The sequence below is a fragment of the Camelus ferus genome, chromosome 11, assembly GCF_009834535.1.
Source record: "Camelus ferus isolate YT-003-E chromosome 11, BCGSAC_Cfer_1.0, whole genome shotgun sequence".
NCBI lineage: Eukaryota > Metazoa > Chordata > Mammalia > Artiodactyla > Camelidae > Camelus > Camelus ferus.
Window position 1 is genome coordinate 18,176,576 of NC_045706.1, and position 18,765 is coordinate 18,195,340.

Here is an 18,765-nt window from a genome sequence, read left to right on the forward strand (position 1 = left end):
CTCAGCTTGAATCAGGCTAGGGAGAAAAATAAACGTTTGTCTCAATGGCATTTTCTTATTCAGCTAATTGATTTTTTAAAATAACAATAATGCTTGAACATCCAGCCGCCTAATTACTAGCAGCTTTTTATTTGCACTATCATTAACTTCACAGCTGCCTTGCCGGTGACAAGTGGTACCACAGAGACGTCAGCTGCAACTGTTAGTTTCTGAAAGGAAGGTCACAATAAAGGCCTGGCTCCCCTCTGCCAAGGTCAGTGAGGGCTTCAGGGTGATGTCAGCAGCACAGGTGCCCAACTTCAAATGAGGAAACCACATGTTGGGTAGAAGAGGCACCGGAGGGCATCTGGCTCAATCCTTTCCATTTACAGGTGAGGGAACCTGAGGTCCAGAGACGGTGAGTGGCTTGCCTAAGATCACACAGCTAGTCACTTCCAGGCTGGAACTGAAGCCCAGGTCTCCTGATTCCTTACCTGTTTTTAAAAATTAAATTAAAGCATACGTACAGAAAAGTGTACATGTCTTAGATGTACAGCTTGAATAACTGTTGATAAGTGAACACATCCATGCAACCACCACCCAGGTCAAGAAACAGACCACCTCTAGGACCCCAGGAACACTCCCCCCACCACCCCCCCGCCGCCCGGTGCTCTCCTTCCATTTACCACAGACTCTCTCCTTCTCAAAGGTAACCATGATCCTGACTTCTTACACAATAGAGCACTTTGGCTTGGCCCAGGTTCTTCCAATAAAGAGCTATTTTACTGTGGAGCTTAGCTATTTGGAGCTAAAAAACAAATCTTCTCTTTTCTTGGAGTGCATTAAATGGTTTATTAAGAAAGCATATTCCAAAAGGAAACCCCTATATCCATTAAGGCATATGGGATCCCCCTTGGGAGTGAAGACAATGTTAAGGAATTGGATAGAGATGATGGTTGCACAATATTGTGATGTATTAAATGCTGTTGAACTGTTCACTCTAAAATGGTTAACTTTATGTTATGTGAATTTTACCTTAACAAGAGAAACTCATCACTTAACATATGTGTGTTTCATTGAATGTAAACTTAAACAAAAAATAAACTGTAAAAATATTAGACTCAAAAAAAAAAAAAAAAGAGGAAGAAGAAGAAGACAGCATATCCCTTATAAGGGCTGGTCAATAACGTTCCACATGTCCAGACCAGCAAGCCTTATATCACCACCTGGGTGTTTTCCTCTGGCTCTCTTCTCATTGCTTTTGTCCTTATCCCTCCACTGAAAGGTCCCTCATCAGGGTCATCTTGCCAAAGCCAACAGTTGGCTCTCTGTCCTCATCTTACTCAACTTCTGAGCAGCATTCAATCTAGATAACAACTCTCTTGTTTGTCTGGTTTTCTTCTTACTTCGCTGGCCTTTCTTCATTCTCCTTTGCCCTGTATCTTCTCCTCTGAATGGTGCAGAGCCTAGGGCTCTGTTTTTTGACCACCTCTCTTCTTTAGCTGGGTGAACTCATCCAATCCATCTGTCTGTCTATGACTTACAAATAAGTATCTCTAGTCTAAACATCTCCCTTGAACTCCAGACGTGGCTAAGCAACTGCTCACCTGACATCTCCACTTGGATGTCTCACACAGCTGAGACAAAAATATGGATCCTTTCCTAATGCAAATCTGCGCCCCAGCTTGAATTTCTCATTTTTGTAATTGGCACCATCATCCATCTACCTGCTCAGGCTAAAACTTAGTCATCATGTTGAATCATCTCTTTTTCTTCATACCTCATTTCTAACTCATTAGTACACCCTATTGGCTCTGCCTCCAGATGTATACTAAATACAATTACCTTTCTCCATTTCCATCTCTGCTGCTTCCATCCTAGTGCACAGTCCCTCCATCATCTTTTGTCTGGACCATGACATTATTTCCTAATAGATCTTTCTTACTTCCCTCATGTCTTCCTTTAGTCCAACCTTCACCCAACAATGAGAATAACGTTTTTAAAAGGTAAGTCAGGTCCTGTTAACATTCCAGCAAGTGCCCATTACATTCAGAATGAAACCCAAACTCCCAAGGTCAAGGGGTCTGCCCCAGCTTGCCTTTTGAGTCTCATCTCTCTCCACTTGTCCCATCACTCAGGACACTCCAGCCACACTCACCTTCTTTCTGTCCCTGACCAGGCCAGTCTTGTTCCTGTCTGAAGGCCTTTATATTTGCTCTTCTTTCTGCTGGGAGCATTTTCCCCCATCTCTGAACAGCTGCCTCTTATCATTATGACCTTTTCAATATGACCTCAACTCAAATGTCACGTCCTCTGAGAGACCTTCCCTGGCTACCCTCACTAAAAACATCCTCTTCTTCTTATGATCCTATTCAATCTTATTGATCACTCTCACCTATTGATCACTCTTATCCTTTTTATGTATTTATTGTTGACTTGTTTAATGGCTGTCTCCTCCTGCTAGAAGGTAAGTTCCCTGAGAGCAATGACTCTATTTTGTTAATAGATGTATCCTCAGAGCTCAGAACAGTATTTGCAATAGAAAGCATGATATAAATATAAGTTAACTGGCCGGATCTCATCAAGTCATCTGAGAAACTGGGAAAGCAAAGTTATTTTTCATAATATAGTCTCCATTATTTACAATTTCAGGATGACGAGTTACAAGTAACAGAAACCCAATTCAGGATGCCTTAAGTGATAGTAACAAAAAAGGCTTGGAATCGGTCTGTCTTCAGGGACAGCTGGTACCAGACACTCAAATTGTATTATCAGAGTTATTGTCTTTCAGTCTCTCTCTCTTAGCTCTGCTTCCTCTGGATTGGTTCCACTTTCTGGCAACTCCTCTCCATGCAGTGGCTCCTGCCAGCTCTGTGTTTACATTCTACATTGTACAGTTCAGTAACCTGAGGAGAAAGAAAGCGGTCCTTTCCCAGTAGTCCCAGCAAAAATCTCAGAACTGACTTTCATTGGACCAACTTGGATCATATGCCCATCCCTGAACCAATCACTGTGTCCAGATGGATGGAATATCCTAACTACTCAAGCCAAGTCACTCACCCACTCCTAGACTGGGAGTGTAATTCAAGGTTGGCATCATCTGAGTCACATGGTTTGAAGGCAGAGGAGTGGTCTTCTGAAGAAAATTGCAATACTATCACCAGAGCAAGAGATGCAAGTTGTTTGGGGGAAAAAGAATGTCTACTACAATTGTATTTTTGTTTCAGGGAACTGAAATTTTTGCCAGGAGAACTTGTAATTTTAGAGGTTAAGGATGAAGAAATGTCTGATTGCCTTCATCTCACAGGACAGGCTGGTAAGCTCACTCACCCACCCAACGGTTATGCAGCACTGACCATTACCTTATCTCACAAGGTCAATATGACACCTCCTATCCTGGCAGGGGTCATGCTTTGTCAGTCTTCTGTCTATGAGCTGGTGCTGAATTGAATTACTAAGACATGACCTTAGAACCTTAGGGTCAATGTCTTTTACTCTTGTTTCTCTCGTGTCAGGCATCAAAGTTCCTGAGCCCTTCACAGAGAAAAAAATGTGACAAGAATATATATATGTTCATGTATGACTGAAAAATTGTGCTCTACACTGGAATTTGACACAACATTGTAAAATGATTACAAATCAATTAAAAAAAAAAAACTAAATAGAAAAAAAAAGTTCCTGAGCCCTTCTCCTTGAAGCTCTCATCTCCCTTTGCCTTTGCATCATCATTAATCTTTTGATTTTGCCCAACTCACTTTGCTGGACTCTTCCCTCCTACCACATCCCTCTGAATTTGTTTTCTGACCAGCTTGGCTGAATCATCAGGCCTATTGCTACCCAAAGTCTGCCTTCCCATCAGTCATTTCCCTTACCAGGTGATTCCTTCCTTAATTTTCAGTGATGGGTGCACTCATCCTCACCAATGTTCACTTCCCCAGAATAGGAATGAGATCATCCTACACATGCACAAAGAATACATCTAAGGCAGTCTTAAATGAGAGTCTGTCCTCTACTAAAATATCACTAAGGAAGGCCAATCCCAAGTTTAAGCTGGCACTGGACCATCTTTAAAAAGAAGACACTCCCTTTGCCTGCTTTCACTAGGAGGGAAGACCTGGCGGTGAGCTGATCACTACCACTGGTGATTACCTTTCACACACTCATAGATGGACACTCAGTAGGTCATGGGTTTTCCCTTCTTCAAATTCCACTCACTTACTAAAATCAAGCTTTCCTAACCTTTTCAGATTGTTACTCCCCACTTGGTCCTCTGCAATCACCTGTCTTAAGTGCTGAGTCTGAGATATGGTAATAAGAGCAGTATGTTTTTTTGTCTGAGTCATAAACTTGGGAACAAAGTACTCTTCGTGATCCCATTTGTCATTTCCCTTTTCTTTAACTTCAGAAGGTCACTCTAGTGGTCAGGTGAATTCCTGAGCAGTGGCCCTTGGGTGCAAGTGTTCCTGTTCTCAGATGGTTGAACCCATCTACCTGCACAAGTAGAAACATTAAGCTTATTTCTCCAGAGAAGTTGCCAACCTGACCCACAAATGCAGTTTTATTCCCGCCAGAATATAACATCCATGATGACAGAAACTTTGTTTAGTTACTGCACCTCCTGTACTTGGCATATATAGGCACTCGCATAAACTCCTTCATTCAGTCAACAAATGCTTATTGCGCATTTGCTAAAGGGGGCATTGTGCCAGGTGATACTTGGGACTGAGGAATAAAAACAAGTGTATCTGGGAGGATATTTCAGCCACAAGTAACAGAACTGTTTTAAACAATCATGCATTTATTGGTGCACGTAAGTGGAAGTCCAAATTTACATAACTCAGGTTTGCTTGACCCACCATCAAGGATCCAGGACTTTCACAGCTTCATCCTAAAACTTCTTCTCCCCCTCTGGAAAGGGGGGAGGAGGAGGGAGAGAGAAAGACCACACAGTGGCTGCCAGTAACAACTAGGGTAATAGCAAAAGAAAGGGTGACGCTTCCTAGAAGAGGAAGACCCTTCCCAGAAGTCTTTAGCATTCTTCTTGCTTCTCAGTGGCCAGAATTAGGTCACAAACCCCATTCCTGAATCATGCATTTAGTCTCAGACCATTCAGCCCCTCACCTCACACTGAAGGTGGGGTGGGCTTCCTCTGAAGCAAGGGGACTGTGTTGAGGAAGGGTGGCCCTTTGAACATACAGAGGTACTATTAGGGAGTAGGAGCTAAGGGCTAAACGTGGGGCTAGGGAGCAGCCATAGCATTCACTCTAAGTCATAATTAGAATTTATAATGAAAGTCTATAGTTTTTAAAAAGTGCCTGTCTACATAGTAGTCCATGCAATGCCTCACAATGATGGCAAAGTGGTAGTTCTCATCCCAGGGGTAAATCAGAATCACCTAAATAGTGAGTCTACTTTATTTAGAAGGTCCGTTGTGAGATCTGGACATCTGTAGTTTTCAAAAGTTGCACAGGTGATTCCGATGCCCAGTCAACATTGCACACCAGCGGCATAGGCTAAGTACCACCATCCTATAGATGTGCGAATAAGAATTCAGCATAGTCTCTACCCTGAAAATCGACTAAAGATTCTGACTTATGTGCCAGAGGAGTTCAGGGGAGGAAAAGCTGCCTCTAAGCCAGCAAGTTGGGGAAGGTTACTGGGAGAGAGTGGGACCTCCACAGGTGGTTTAAGACTTGAACAGAGAACCCAAGGAAGCAATGTAGCCAGAAGAGCACAGCACGAGCCGGGGTGGAAAAAGATGGAGCACTTGTCAAATTCATGTGTCATGTTTGTCAGAGGACAGGCTGATCTCTCGTTTGTTGTCATATTAGTATGTGACAAAGGGAAGTTTTCTCATCTTGAACCAATGATTGAAGAAACTGAGGTTTGTTTCCAGAACTCAGTGAATCAGTGCTATCTGATATTCCTGATACTTCGCTCAAACTATTCACCAAGCTTCCTCTTTGAGCACAAAGGGGATTTTAAGAGGCAATGATTGGGGCTTTCACATATTTGTGTTTTAAAAAATCAGAATCATTGGGTGGAAAAACCCTATGAGATCACCTCTCTGCTCTACCCAACCTGTGGAGAGAGAGATACACAATGATATTCTTAGAAAAGGAGGCATTTCAATTCCCCCCTCAGAGCAAACTAAGATAAACCCGATACAATCCAGCCAGGCTGCAAAGGAGGGAGGTTAGAAATGACCTGAAGAATATGCAGAAAGTTTGTAAATTGACTGGCAATTGGATTACATTTAAAGATTCAGTTAGTGACAGATTTCCTTTAGTGAGTTTGTTAATTCCCAGGCAGGAGGCTTGGTGGTTTGCTGATGGCACAGCAGGTGAGTCACGCAGCCCTGGCTCACTCAGCCAGGCTGGGACAAATGTCACCCACTCGCACTGATGAATGCACCTCACACATAGAAATATGTGGATATTGATTTTTTAGAAAATGCTATTATTACTCACTGTTCTTAACAACTTATTTTCCTTCTTCTGTATACCTTTGTTGTTGCTACTTCTGCTGCATCTAAATTGTGTTTTAGTGAACTCCAAAGGGGTCTCACTCCTGCTGAAGGAATTTCTCAGAGATAGAAAGAGGGTTGGCAACAGACTTGCCATATGTAGCTTAAGCTGGATGCTCTCAAGGAATATCGCCTCTCCCAGGTTTCTAGAGCCCTTCCTATGTTATTTACTGAGTGTCTTCAGGGTGAGAACTCTGGGTAGGTCAAGAGATATCTACATCAAGTATTAATGTGGTAATTAGCTTCCGCAATGAAAAAACTCAAACTGTGTGCCTACTTTTCAAGCAGAGGGCTATACTATAAACTTTGTAAGAGAATGGTTATTGTCTGGGAGCTCCTAGAAAGAAAATACCAGGACACAGAGGAGAGGACTGGCATAAGCCAGTGAAGGCAGAGGTAAGAGCTGGCTCACCTGGTTCCCAGATCTGTACCCAACAAACTTTGGAAGATGGACGATGGAGCAGAAGCAAGAGCAGGAATGTGCGAGAGGGCAGCTCATGTCGGGGTGATGCAGTAGCAGAGGCCTACCTACGAAGTTAAAGATGACTCACACCCGCTGAGCTGGGAGAGCCAAACCTTTCTGCAGGTTCCATTTTTCCTAGTTTGTGCTAGTCTCTAAGTTCAGAGAGAATCATTGCTCTAGTGTCAATCCCATAGTGTTCTCTTCTTGGTGGATCTAAAATCAATAATGCTGATGAGCTGAAAATGATAGCAAACAAAAGATAACATTTTGGAGAAATTTGGGCCTTGTTTTGGCAAATGAGTCGCTTAAACCTATTCAAGATACACCCATAAGGGGGCCTGTGAAAGCTAGGTTAGAAACAGAGACCAAAGGAATATGAATGGTGAGCATGAGTACTATTCCACAAAAAGTGATATAAAAAGCAAATAAGGGCAGTCTATCGCCTATAACTGGGGAGAATGCAAAAACAATTTCACTGAAAAGGACCACTCTCCTAGTTTAAGTCAGCTGGTCTACCCATGTGCTAGTGACCATACAAAGAGATGATCACCTAAAAAGGTGAAACACTTAGCCTGAATTATTCTCTTGGTAGGAAAAAAAGCCAAATATGTCTCAGTACCCTCAGATCTCTGTACCTAAGCATATGTACAAAGTTTCTCTCCTTTGGCTGATAAGAACTAGGGACTAAAATAATGATTCTGGCAGCTGAAAGAAGAAAGAGCAAGGTGACAACTTAGGAGGCTTCCAAGCTCTAAATGATAAGGGGTGAACTAAGCAGCTCTGAGGGGGGAAAGAGATTTGGTATAATAGATGGAGTTGATACCCCATTGAGTTAAAGAAGAAAGAAAAGGACAAGTCCAGAGGGACTCCAGGCTTCCCCCAGGAGAATGTGGCAGGTGGCATGCTTCCCATCTGTTCATTCATTATGAATATATCTTTATGTTCTTGAACAGAGTTATAATAGCTAATTTAAAATAATTGTCTCCTAATTCTGACTTCTGCATCATCTTAGGATCAGTCTCCATTTGTCTTTTCTCTTGAATATGATTCCATTATTGTTTCTTTGATTGTCTAGTAATTTTGGATTGTGCTTGTACATTGTGAACGATACATTACAGAGACTACCTGTTACGTTCCTCTGAAAAATACTTAAATTTTTTGTTTTACTAAAGAGTTAACTTAATTAGAAGAAGTTTTTCTCCTCCGTGGTGGGCAAGTTGAAACTTCTATTCAGTTCTTCATCATCGGCTAGGCTGACTGAAGTCTGCCACACATTAGTATTGTTCAGAGATCAGCCAGAGGTTTGGGAAAACTTAATGTGAAGAATTTGGAGGTTCTCTTCTTTCTAGGATACCTCCACCACCACCGTCTTCCACTTGCTGTGATAGCTTCAAATTCTATCTTCTAATTCCACAGATCAATTCACCAAAACTGTGGGTTTCTATCCACATTCTAACTGCTCCAGCATGGAGCTGACTGGAACTTGCCCTTGGGCAGAAAGTCATTTTAAAAAAACAAACAAGAAACTCATCTTGTGCCATTCCCTCCTTCTAAGTGTCAACTCTTCTCTAGTTTCTAGGTTGGTCACTCTTTAATGCTTTTAGGTAATCCCCCTACCACCCCAAGTTTATAATTATTATGTATAAAAGGGTTAATCCAATATAAACTATCTGCTATTAACAGCCATGGAATTCCAGGTGCCCAATAAATATTTGTTAAATAAATTCTAGTACCCACTTTATATCTCCATGTTGATCTCTAATAGACACCACACACTTAACCAAGCCCAATTAAACTAAATTCTTTTCTCTCACTCCCACCTCAGCAAACCTGCTCCTCCCCAAGTCTACTTTATTTCATACACATGAGATACATATATATCATATATACATAATACATATGAAATGACTGAAATAACTATCATCCACAAAGACACCAAGGCTCTTCTACCTCTCAAAGACAGCCACCCTGTAGTTCTCACCTCACCTGATCTTTGCAATATTTGACATCTTTCTTATGGAAACTCTGATTGTGGCTTCTGGACATTATTCTCTCTTGGATTTCCTTCCTTTGGTTGTGGGACCTTGGGCTGTTTTACAGGCTCTTGTTCTACCACCCAGCCTGTGAGTGCCAGTGAGCGTTCCTTCCTTATCCATGTTTTCTTCTCACTCTCTTCTATTCAAGTAGCTTCAACATTCACTTAACAAATATTCGTCAAACATATACTCTATTCAAGGCTCTTTTCTTAGTGCCAGGGATACAGCAGTGACAAGGCCTTGCCCACATGTGGCTTACATTCTAGAGAGGGGTGATATCTACATTTGTATCTATCTATTCATCTGCTCTCTTGGCATTTCCTCTGGAATGTATAATAGACCTTTCAAATTCAACATGTCCCAAACTAGAGCACTCCCACCTCAGTCTTGGCACATGGTGTTTCCTCTTCATGGAATGATCTTCTACCAGATATCCACACAGTTCACAATTCTTACCCGCTTCAAATATCAGCCCCAAAGTCAATTTTTCAATGAGACTTCCCTGAATATTTGCTCTAAAATGAATACAACCTATGCCCTCATTTTGTACTACCCATCCTCTTACTCTCCTTTATTTTTCTCCGTAGGACTTATCACCATGTAAATATTACAGATCTAATTTTTAAACTGTTGCTGTCAGTGCCCCCTCAGTAGATAAAGCCAACTTGCTCTCCAGTGTGGATAAAACAACATGTACTCCCATCCATTGTGCATGAGTGTTAACCACTTTCTGGGGGTTTTTTTCCCCCAGACTTTTAAATTTTCTCCCATTTGATGAGTTTTTGTTGACATATCCCTGATTATTCATAAGTTTGAGTATTCCTCATATGTTTATTGGTCATTTGGGGGTCCTTTGTAAATTGCTTATTTGTATCTTCTCCCCCTCCTCCCCATTCTTTTCACTTTTCCATTGGGTTATTTATCTGTTTTCTTAATGATACGCAGGATTTAAAAATTCTGGTTATGGCTTCTTTTGCAAATATCTTCCTGTGGTCTGTGGCTTGTCTTTAACTTTATAAGGATGCTTTTGGTTGTATACATGATTCAAATTTTATTATAGTCATATTTTCCCAATCTTTTCAAGGATGAATTAACACAAATAAATTTTGGGTGTGTGTGCTGGAGGGGGAAGTTATTAAAGGAAATTCTTGCCAAATGGCCTTTCTTTTCTCTGTAAAGTAAAAGAAGTAAAAGGAGAAGTTGACTCTTAAGAGATAGCTGTAGTCACTGAACTTCCTCCTTTAGCCAACAAGTATTATGAGTCTACAACAAACGCCTAGATCTGGGAGTTGGCCAGGGTTGGGGAAGGGAGGGAGGGGATGAGATGGGATTTCGTACATGGAACCCTGCTTTAGTAGAACTTACCATGAGAGGACTAATACTGGTTAGACTGTATAGCCTTGCTATACTTCAGTAGAAACTCAGAGTAAAGAGAGATGAGGGTAGGACTGTGTAATTGTCTATGGACTGAATTAGTCAGGGAAGATCATATGTCAGCTTTCTTGACTTCCTATAAACTAAGAATCACAGAATCTCAGGGATACAAGTTAAAACAGATAAGGACGTGAAGGCCTACTGAAGTTTACGTCTCCCTACTGAAGTTCTCACAGCTAAGAGGCAGAATCCATGCTAGAACTACAGAACCCTGGTCCTGTGTACTGTTTTACCTGTTAGTCAAGCATGTTGGTTTGTCTTCCTTTGATCATAAATTAGAGACCTGAGAGCAATGCAAAGGAAAAACTGAGTAAGACAAGTATCAATTACAACCCCCAAAGTCCATGACCATTTAATCTGGGCTTACAAACTGTTAGGTATAGCTATTATACTCACATCAAATTGTCTGTCTTATGAGGATAAAGAAAATGTGTTATCCTCATTTTTTTTTCCAGATGGGACAGAAAAAAGAGAAGCGACTTAGCCCAGGGCACTTTGCAGGTCACAGCAAAAACGAGAGTATATAAACATGGGCTCTGTGTTCAATACTTCTCATAAACCACAAGGTAAATGACCACATACATCTGTAAATTGCAGTCACTCTCTTGTTTCAGTTACATGAGTTTTGTTCTTCCACTGATGGTCAGGTTAAGTGGTTCTGCTTCACTCTGCCTGTGAAAAAAGCATCAGATGAGGCAGCTAATCAGTAACACTGAAAAAACAACAACAACAATGATACATAGATTAAAGGGCTCATAATCAAGCTATTACAGTCCTGTTTTTCCTATTATATCCTTAGCAACAAACACAAATGTAAAAAAAAAATCACTTTTAACTGCCTTCAAATAGATATATCATTAATTAGGTTCAGTCAGAAGTTCTCTCCACCAAGAAAATGCTTTAAAACATTAACTCTTTGTATCTCACTATAGTAATAACCTTATGAGGTAACTGATATCATGTGCCCATGAGTCAGTGAAATTTCATAATGCTAATTGCAAGAAATCTTTAGACTGTTCTCCAAAGTCAAATATAACGTTCACAGCTATCAAAAGTTGCTTCTTCCATGTTCTCAAGGAGACTGAATTCTACTAGTGCCAGGCACACCTTGCCAAATATTGATGATGCAAAGAAGAACAAGATGTAATCACCGCCCCTTAGATATGATGTCTGGAGTAGCTCCATTCTAAACACCAATAGTCCAGGGTGTTCATCACTAGATGTAAAAATGCCAAGGGAGCAGAAATGGGAAACAAGCAAGGAGCTCTGCGAAAGCTGGTGAGCAGTCACCAAAGCCCCATCAGAACTGGGTCGTTAAAGATATTCCTCCATATCTGTCCAGGCAGGAAACTACAGAACAGTCACTAGAGGCAAAGCAGTAATGCATGAAAAACAGGGTAGGTTTATACATGGAGAACATGATCAGTGCTCAGGCCAAGAAGCAGGCTGCGGCCATATCACCAACAGCCTTATATGGTGGGCTAACAAGAGGATTTGACAGGTGGGTGTGGGCATGCTTACATTGGTGTTTCCAAAAGATCAATCTGGCAGCTAGCAGTAGAAGATGCGTCTCAGGATTCCCATTCTTAGGCTATTGCATCAGACTGGGTGAGAAATGATGACAGCTTGGTCTGCAGCACGGGGGTGGAGGAGAGAGAATATATCCAAAAGACATCTAGGGGGTAGAATTAGTCAAATTGCTATAAGGGGGAAAAGTGATTCCTTTAGCTGAAATTGGGGGAAAAAAATAAGAGCATCAGCAGCACAGAATACAAAAGAAGACAAAAAGTCATGGAAAATATAAACATTAAAAAATTATTTATTAATAGCTGATCATGCATTTTCTGCCTGCAAAGAGGTTACTTTCAGCAAATATCATTTATTCCATTAAAAAAAACTTACCCTAGTGGATTTTCTTTTTATAAAATTTGCCCTATTGGCTTTTGATGTGCTGGAGTAAATAATTACCAATTGGGCCAAAATTTTTTGGAGCATCTTCAACAATGGAAATGCTTAAACTTTGTACCTGAGATGCTTAGGCATAAGCAAGCTCTCCTACAGCATAAAAAATATATACATTACATATATATATATCAATTTGAAGCAAACACAATATCATCTGCAGGAAGTGCCGAGGCATTTTTCCATTAGCTTTTAATGCAAGGAAAGCAAGATGAGAAGGTGACGTTGTTTCACAGTTTCTAAAATGGGTAGCTTCTCAATATCTTGTAATAATCTTTAATGGAAAAAATATGAAAATGAATATGTATATGCAAGACTGGGACGTTGTGCTGTACACTAGAAACTGACACTGTAATTGACTGTACTTCAATTGAAAAAAAGATAGTTTGTAAACTAGGAAGTTACAAAAATAAAAAGGGGTTGAAGAATTTTTTAAAAATGAAGGTACAATATGAGAGATAATTTGTCCATGACTTTGCACTGTTGGTGACAACCAGGATTCTAAACCAAATTGCTTTGAATAGCAAAGATCAGGCTCATTCTGAAAAAAATAAAGATCAGGCTCATTCTGTATTTAACAAACTCTAATACTGATTGTGCATAATTGACAATAATGAAGCTTTGCTTTCTATTTGTTAAATAAATAAATAAATTTTAAAAATGGGTAGCTTTTGCAAGAGAGGCAGCATCAGAGTTACCAAAAATAGGGGTGACATGGGAAAAGGATGCCTTCCCTATTGTGGATGCTGTGGTGTGCTCCCCAGATTGCCTCTTCAGGACTGTTCTCCCAGAGGCAGGGAGTGAGTGTTTGTGGCTGACAGTTTTCAGCTGAATTGCTCTTAGCCTCCTTCACAGAGGCAGCCCACATCTATTGGCTGATCTTCTGGGGTTGGGTGAGTATAAAGCTGAGGATGTCACTATAAAAGTATATATTAAATGTACTGGGTCTTGAACAAAATGAGCCACACTGCCTACTTATGTTTTAGCTTATGTTCTGCACAAGAGATGTTGTAAACAGCACAAAAGTGATCTAAAGGACTTCGGATATAAAGTTATTTTAGCAAAAGAATCATAGCCAAGTACAAATAAAAACATGTATATTAAAACCAAGAACAGGCATGAGTACAGATGACTAGCAGGCCTTTATCACTTGGATACTATAAACCATGGGTTTTTTTTTTTAGCTGTTTGTTTTTCCCTGTCTCCCCCACAAAGCTGCTTGGCAATGTTCCTTCGCTAAGGCTCCATCACTCGGAGGAAAAAAAAAAAAAATCAGACATCAAAAGATGCCTGTGTCCCCACTGCCACCTAATGGGTTCTTTGAGCATTAAAATCTCCATTGTATAGTTCTTTTTTTTCAACTGCTGACACTATACCAATAAAATGGCTAAATGTGATCACATCAGACTATGGACCACTAGCCTTTTTTTCAATTGAAGTGTAGTTGTATTAGTTTCTGATGTACAGCAAAGTGATTCAGTTATACATATATATATATATTCTTTTTCATATTTCCTTTCATTATGGTTTATTACAGGATATTGAATATAGTTCCCTGTGCTATACCATAGAAACTTATTGTTTACCTATTTTATATATAGTAGTTTGTATCTGCTAATCCCAAACTCCTAATTTATCCCTTCCCAGACTCTTTTCCCTTTTGGTAACCATAAGTTTGATTTCTATGTCTGTGAGTCTGTTTCTGTTTTGTAAATAAGTTCATTGTGTCATATGTTAGATTCTACATATAGATGATATATGGTATTTGTCTCTTTCTGACTTACTTCACTTGGTATGATAATCTCTAGATCCATCCATGTTGCTGCAAAAGGTAGTATTTCATTCTTTTTATGGCTAAGTAGTATTCCATTGTGTAGATACCACATCCATTCATCAGCTGATGGACATTTACATTGCTTCCGTGTCTTGGCTATTGTAAACAGTGCTTCTATGAACATCAGGGTGCATGTATTTTTTGAATTACAGTTTTCTCTGGATATATGCTCAGAAGTAAGATTGTTGGATCATATGGTAACTCTGTTTAATTTTTTGTTTTTGTTTTTTTTTTTTTTGGAACCTCCATACTGTTTTCCATAGTGGCTGCACCAATTTACATTCCCGCCAACAGTGTAAGAGGGTTCCTTTTTCTCCACACCCCCTCCAGCATTTATTATTTGTAGACTTTTTAATGATGGTCATTCTGACTGGTGTGAGGTGATACCTCATTGTAGTTTTGATTTGCATTTCTCTAATAATTTAATAATTAGCGGTTAAGCATCTTTTCATGCCATCTGTATTGTACCACTAGTCTTTTTTTTTTCAGGGTTTCAAACAAATATTTTTATACTGATGGTTACAGCAGCACTATTCACAGCAGCCAAGCAGTGGAAACAACCCAACTGTCCACCAGTGGATAAACAGATAAACAAAATGTGGTATACACATTCAATAGAACATCCCCCAGCCTAAAACAGATGAAATTCTGGTTCATGCTCCAACATAGATGATCCCTGAAAACACCATTCCAAGTTAAATAAATGAGACACAAACCCACAAATATTGTATGATTCTATTTATATGAAGTATCTTGACTAGTCAAATCTATACAAGAAAAAAGTACAATAGAGGTTACCAGGGACTAGGAGGAGGAAAGAATGGGGAGTTATTGTCTAGTGAGCACAGCTTCAGTGTGGGATGATGAAAAAGTTCAGGATACAGATGGTGATGATGGTTGCACAAGAGTGGACCACTAGTCTTAATGTGGCAAAACTCGGCTCATTCTGGCCTCTGGAAAAAGTCATGTTAACTGTCTCCTTTTTCCTCTTTACATCTGGGAATGTATATCCCCCTACTGTGTGGTGGTTTGGTACAACTATCCTTTTTAAAAAATTGTTTATTATCCACTGTGCAATGAAAGTGATGTGGAATGTACCAGGCTTTTCCTGTGATAAGTTTTTTCTAAGATACATAAATAAATAGGCAACATGAATATGGGGATGGGAAACACCCTGATAAGGAGGGTACTCTTTCAGGGTCTGTAATGCAGATGAATACAATTAACTCTGAATTAAAAACACTATCTTAAGACTACTGCTGGAGACTTATATGAGAAAGCCAAATCGAACCAAAAAGTTAAAAAAGCTCCTGTTACCACATCAGAGGGCAAGGCACACTGGACTCTCCTGCATGTGGGGAAGTCAAAGTATTCTTTCTCAGGCCTTTTTTCTTGGCCTTCAAAGAGCTCCTGTGAATGATTCAGCCTCCTCGCCCACATCTTCCTGCTAAGCCTTGACCCATCTGGTTTTTTGCGGCCTTTTGTTTCTGACAATCACATACGCTTTTGTAATCTCTTACATTATTTCTGACCTTTAGCTATTGCTAGCTCCTAGAGTTCTCCTCAATTATCTCCTGTTTTCCCCTACTCTTCCCCCCAACAACACAACCAACACCTGCCAAAACTATTGTAGCTAGTCTATGAACACTTTACTCCATCTTTTCTTTTGAAAATCTTGAAATATACAAAAAAGGTGAAAGACTTGTACAATGAACAAACACTTATATCCTTCACAATGACTGTTAATATTTTGCCACATTTTAATTCTCTCTCCTTATGAGTACATATATGTATATGTGTCTCTATTTGTATACACACATAATGAATTTGGCAACATTTTATGTAATTTTTGACAGAACCATTTGAAGGTAAGTTATAGATATAATGGCACTTCACCCCTAAATATCTGAATAGAACATTCTCCTAAGTAACTGAAGTAAATTTCATACCTAATGAAGTTAACCGTAATTCAATATCTAATATCCTGTCCATATTCAAATTTCCCAAAGTGTTTTCAAATTTTCTTTTGTAGCTCTAAAGAACTTTCAATGACCCTGCCATTTTGGATCCTTGTAAAGCCTTAGATTATCATCTTTTTCAAACTAAAGGAATCTTTGTTTTCTGTTTTTAGTGGTACACATGAACCACAGAATAGCTGAAAATGCACATCCTAAGACTAGCAAAGCAATGCAAATTTCAGTGAACAAATCAGGGTTGCTATGACTGATGGGCACCTGCATTGGTCAGCATCCACTTAAGTTGTTTTTCCGTCAAACTTAAATGGATGATGCCACCTAAGAGTCACCCTAGGATATATTTTCAGTGCACTGAACCCTAAAACACTCAATAGGTAGGAAAAAGCCAGTAGCTTGTCCTGCAGCAAATATCCACACAAACATTCAAAACACCCTATTATGACTAAAAAGGGCAAAGGGCATAGACAGTTATTATGACTCTGTAGACATCTCTAATTCCTCACGTTAGGCATTTGTAGAGATAGTACTAATGTGCGCAAATCTGGGCCTACTTTTGGTCAAGAAGGGATACAATAAAAGCTAAGCTAAAGGACACAATCTCCCATTTTACCAATGTGTATTACTTTATTACATACTTTTGTGTTCTGCAGCGTGTTGGCACATTTCCAAAGGCAGCAGTATAGTTTAATTTTATTTAGTAGTGAAAGGAAATAGCTGTGTATATGACAATTTGGATTCTTTAAATTTTGCATACTGCGTTTCAATAAAATAAATACCAGATTTAAAGAATTAAGAGGTTTTAGATACTGTTCTTTTGGAAGAATAAACATGATTAAATTTGAATGAGAATGTTTTAAGGGAAATCAGACATTGAAAGTAGATTTTAACACTTCAAAGAAGGTGGTAAGTTGGAACACCTATTTGAAGTAACACTGTTAGTCAAAGTTTATACTTGCTCCAGTTTTGTCTTTAAAAGCACATAGAATCATAGTGAAAAATAAATGAATATATGTAAAGTGCTTAGAATGGTGCCTGGTACTGTTATCCCTTTGTGATAACTAGTAATATTCAACATAGCTTTTCTTTCCAAGTATAATCTATGTTGCACAGAAGGAACGATTAAAAGCAACCCTGAAAACAAAAGCTATCAAGAAATCTATATTGGAAAACTAAAATAGTTTAAAATAGTTAAAACTAAATAGTTTCTTATTTTCTGGTTTAGGGGGTTCATGAAGACTTCTTCAGAAATTTTTACACAACTGTAGAGTTTACTTTACATTCAAGTAAGATCCTCCTAGCATTAGTCCTTAAAATACACAATTAGATAAGAGCAGCTGTCAAAAATTATATTTTAAACAGATTTCTATATATAAGGAAAAGTATATCCCTTTTGGTTTGTCTTCCCTCTTAATTCTAGCTACACACTGCTGCCCTCTGCAGTTCCTGCAACTTGACTGCCACCCCAATCATCACAACTTGTTTAGTTTCCATCTCTATAGGTTACCTGACTCATCATGGGGGATGTGTGTCTATGTGCGTGTGTGTATGGATAGAACAAAAGGTTAAGTTCAAAAAACCAAAAAAGGCAAGAAGACACTAAAGCAAGATGTTCTAACAGTCCAGGAGAGTTAGCCCATTTTAGAAGAGGGCTTTATTAAGGGTCCAGCAACAGACCCCAATCCCCAAGGTAAGGTTCTTTCCTGGCAGTCATACAGCCTCTTTGTGTCTTGGCCCTTACTTTTTTAAATTGGAAAAAGTTATATGCTTATTTTTAAAAAATGATAAACAGTAAAAAGCGTAATCAATGAAAAACATTTGGCTTCCACTCCAAATCTCTAGATAGGTTTGTATATCTGTCCAGAAATGGTATATTATCATCACAAGTTTGCACAATGTGCATTTCTTTTTAAGCAGAAATATTCACACCATTCTGCTTATCATTCAAGATTATAACTTGGAGATTGTTCTCTTTCAGGCGATATTAATCCATATAATTAACTTAATTAAAATCATGTAAGTTCTAACAAAATAAGTTTTAAATATATCAATCTCCTCTGTTAGGTTCTGCCACAACAAGCTTTTTGCTGCCACTAAGGCATTATTATATAGAGCGGTGGTGAGCGGACATCGGTAACACCTGGAAGGCTTGTTGAACCAGGTTGCTAAACCCATTGCCAGTTTCTGCTTCAGAGGCCTCAGGTGGGTGTTGAGAACCCGCATTTGTAATACATTATTTTTGTTAAAAAAATTTACAAACTATTGTAAAAAAACAAACAAGGCAATGCTGATGTTGATACCACACTTTGAAAAACCACCTCTATTATGAATGCTGCATTGAACCCCATTCCTCCCACCTCTTAGCACCCTGGGGAAGGCCCGACAGCTCCCACCCTTGGAAAAATAATCCAACTACTTCCCACTCCGAGCCGGAGCTGAGATAAAACGAACCTACGTCCGGCGCCCGTCGCATCCCAGAGACGCCATTTCCTTCTTACTAAACCCCGCCCACTTCACGTCCCTAACGTGGGTAAGAGCCGGCGGCCTAGAGGGCTCCA

At 39.5% G+C, this 18,765-nt stretch overlaps 1 long non-coding RNA gene across 4 annotated transcripts; it reads right to left on the reverse strand.

Moving 5' to 3' along the window:
• Nucleotides 1–458: 458 nt before the first annotated feature.
• Nucleotides 459–18,747, reverse strand: LOC106730220. Of its 4 annotated transcripts, none has more exons than XR_004323791.1 (5): nt 18,659–18,747; nt 11,960–12,166; nt 10,835–11,110; nt 10,672–10,721; nt 459–473 (listed from the first exon to the last, which is right to left on the reverse strand). It is a non-coding gene; the product is annotated as an uncharacterized LOC106730220 (long non-coding RNA). The 4 variants fall into 4 exon arrangements; XR_004323790.1 differs by lacking the exon at nt 459–473 and adding an exon at nt 4,760–10,175; XR_001366657.2 differs by lacking the exon at nt 459–473 and having other exon boundaries at nt 4,760–10,721; nt 18,659–18,746.
• Between the last annotated feature and the right edge of the window lie 18 nt (nt 18,748–18,765).